Consider the following 399-nt stretch of genomic DNA (forward strand, 5'->3'; position numbering starts at 1 on the left):
CACCTATACAGGAGCCCCAATCAGGCTAACATCAGACTTTTCATCACAAACCCTAAATGCCAGAAAGGAATGGGATGATATATTCAAAATACTAAAAGACAAAGATTGCCAGCCAAGAATACTCTACCCTGCAAGGCTGTCCTTCCGAAATGAAGGGCAAATAGTATATTTCTCAGACAAACAAAAACTGCGGGAGTTCACCACCACGCGACCACACTTACAAGAAATTCTCAAGGGAGTACTGGGTTTGGTTCCTGAAAAATAACTGCCATTGCCATAAAAAGCCAAGTAAAATCAAAACCCACTAGTATATTAAAAATGACAATCATGAAAAGAAAACAAACAAAATAAAATCACTAGCGGCAACCTCAGGAACCAACAAACACAGAAAACAAAAAG

Source organism: Galeopterus variegatus, unplaced genomic scaffold, assembly GCF_000696425.1.
Source record: "Galeopterus variegatus unplaced genomic scaffold, G_variegatus-3.0.2 Scaffold10418, whole genome shotgun sequence".
In the NCBI taxonomy this organism is placed as follows: Eukaryota; Metazoa; Chordata; class Mammalia; order Dermoptera; family Cynocephalidae; genus Galeopterus; species Galeopterus variegatus.